Genomic DNA, 3,082 nt, shown 5'->3' with positions numbered 1-3,082 from the left:
GAGAGAGAGAGAGAGAGAGAGAGAGAGAGAGAGAGAGAGAGAGAGGGAGGGAGAGGGGAGGGGATCCAATTCTGTTGGATGACTCACTCACTGGCCATGACAACCCCGCACACACTCAAAATTTGCACACAAGCACAGACAGACACGCACGCACGCTCTCTCTTTCCCTCTCTCTCTCTTTCTACTGTGCTAGAGAGGGTTTCCTAAATACCAAACCGCATCAGGCCATTCTCCACTGGAGGGCGAGTGGTGCAAGGGGAGCGGAGTGTATTGGGAGGAATACAGAGAGAGAGAGGGGAGAGGAGGATAGAGACCGCAGCAGCAGCAGCTGGAAGCAGGAGAGAGAGAGCAGCAAATCCCAGCGCGGCCGTTGTTGCAAAAAGCATCGTTTTTCGTATCGGATTTAATCCGTCCCCCGTCTCGTCTCGACCATCAACTCAAGTAAGCATATATTTATTTCCTTTTATTGAGCTGCTATTGTTGTTATATCGGATATACTTTTTTGTAGATACCACTGGATTGTGTGCAGCAGGCTATTTTCTAAGCCATTGACTTGTTGGCATTATTATTCTAGACGGGATCCTCTTGAACTCCATCACGTCATAGAGGTTAGCAGCAGCTCCCGACAGCAGCTCAGTCCGAATCCTCGCATCATCCGAGAACACACTCACACACACACACACACACACGCACGCACGCACACACATAACTGGATATCGTAGCATTTCGCTAGCTAGCTAGCCAGACACACGCTCTAAGCGAACTGATCTAAGGTAGGTTAACGGTAGAAGCAGATATACTGCATGATGATGATGATGCTCTGTGCAATGATCGCTTCGTACACTACGGGATACTGTACACCGTAGCTTCGAGCGGCTGCAAACAACTTGCTGAAATGGATGATGGAGATATTGCTGTATGTAGTATGATCCTACGCCTCGGAGGCTAACCAGTTAGCTACAGTAGGAGGACAGTACACACTAGAGCTTGCTGATATTATGATCATGCACAATCACATTGAAGTAAACTGGCACGCCGCCTACAGTTGAATTGCCTTTAATTGTATCTGCATTCTTCTTTGTCGTGCACTCTGGGTGTAATTGTGCGACATATTAATTGCATCGATCATCCATGCGGGCAGTTTATATTATTAAGATATAATGAGCGCATCGTCCCATGGCGTCAATACAGTGCGAACACATCAATGTAATGTAAACTCTCAGCTGCCATCATGTACAGTACGGGGCATGTCTTTCGTCCTGGACGAGGTGTCAAAAATCCTCAACAAAATAAATAACGTTAATTGTGCTTTTGCTTTTATTTTTTTTACCCTGACGTTACCGTAACAGGTTATAACAACACAATTTTACAATGAGCTGGAATCAGAAGCAATTTATTTGAAGAAAAAAAAACTACCCAGAATGTAGTCTGCTATACCTATTGAAAACATAGAACCTAATGTCGTACTATGAGCCTTTTTGCCACTGCGGTCTAACGTTAAATATATTTTCCATATATAGGAAATATGCATTTTGCCTTTTGTAGCAGCACTATAGATTGTAAATTAATTGTTTGTTTAATTGGTTGGTTGGTTGATCTGACTGGTCTCTAAATAGCCTACAACGAGTCACCTGTTCACATACATGCCTACTGTCCTTGACTGCAGTCCTCGGACTGAATGCATCACTTTATACCTAGTAAGTAAGCCTATACTAACTGCACTATGTTTACCCTGGGCACGTCATTGATAGATAACAAATACCATAAAAAAAAGGTACATGCTTTAGTAGACATGACCATACATCTTCATACAGTAACCACTTACGGAAGGACATCTGGAGATGTCAGTTTGTGTTTTCCGGAGCTTCTTGATATTCAGGTTTCTTGTCACCATCAAGTCTCCCTCTCTACCAAATTGCATCTCCTGCAGCACAACTGAGCAGAGGTCTCAACGGCAATGTGATGAAAGCCAAACTGCTGAGGCTTATTGACACTCAGGCATAAGCACTTCCAGTGGTGATTAGAGAGACGGACACTCCCTTTCCTCGCATCAAGGCAACCCCTTACCTGTGGCTTAAAACCCACACCATCAAGCATTTATTTAAATAGAGGTGCTGCACTAAGAGGCTTAAACGCCAGCTGACGGTGTGCTGGTGCCTTTCCGCCCTCTTTGGACCTTGAACGAATAGTAGCCTATAACTGTTAGGAGTCATGGGTTCATCATCGTGTCCATTTAAGCCAATTGCCTCTGATTAGTCTGATGATGTTTTGGGGAGATTGCCTGCACATCTTACAGCATGTACCCCGAGAACTGTTGCACCGCCACACACAGGACGGCCACGCTCTTTGTTAGCAAGTGATGGTGGTGGTGGTGGTGGTGGTGGTGGTGGTGGTGGTGGTGCTGTATTTAGGCTAATGAGTCTTCCAACCAGGGAATTTGCAGGTTGTGCTACAGTTAGGATATTAAAGGAATGCTTAGCAATGCCCTTAGCAACGCTGCTGACTGGTCTCACAGATGGTTTTGTCTGTTGGGAAAGCGCTAGGGCCCCTTCAAGGAGGTGAGTCTTGCTATAGTCAGTCTCTCTCTGACGCAGACATGATTTGACATACTGGTGTAGGGAGGAGGTGGCGGAGCTGTTGATCCGTGGTGATGCAGGTACATGTGGGCTTGGTGAACTGGACAGATAGGTAGGCTGTGTGCTAGAATAGAATAGAATAGAATAGAATAGAATAGAATAGAATAGAATAGAATAGAAATACTTTTATTATCCAGAGGGAAAGTTGACACTGCAAATCGCTCAACATTAAACATTTAGACAGAACAGGTCACGAATAAGAATAACAAAACAAATAAAATTAGCTTAAGAATAGAATAAAATAGAATACAAATGGAATAAAATACACAGTAAATAAAAACAGTAAAAATATACTGAGGTCTACACAGTAGGTGTAGTATTGCACAGTGCTGTTTCAAAAGTAATAGTCCAGGAAGACTCTGTAAGCTACGGTGGGTTTTTACTATCTGGTGACACTTTGAGGTGGGGGGGGGGGGGTGGGGGGGGGGTGGGGGGGGGGGGCGTAG

At 44.6% G+C, this 3,082-nt stretch overlaps 1 protein-coding gene across 1 annotated transcript in view; it reads left to right on the top strand.

Moving 5' to 3' along the window:
• The first annotated feature begins 221 nt into the window (after positions 1-221).
• plcb4b (phospholipase C, beta 4b) overlaps positions 222-3,082 on the top strand; it is a 190,191-nt gene continuing 187,330 nt past the window's right edge. The window contains exon 1 of the mRNA XM_084314221.1: positions 222-441. The gene's annotated coding sequence lies outside the window, so the exon portion shown is untranslated. The remainder of the gene's footprint in view (positions 442-3,082) is intronic.

This window comes from Notolepis coatsorum (genome assembly GCF_963971535.1).
Source record: "Notolepis coatsorum genome assembly, chromosome: 5".
Taxonomy (NCBI): Eukaryota; Metazoa; Chordata; class Actinopteri; order Aulopiformes; family Paralepididae; genus Notolepis; species Notolepis coatsorum.
Note: the sequence above shows the minus strand (reverse complement) of the source record. Positions and strands in the feature narration are given on the sequence as shown.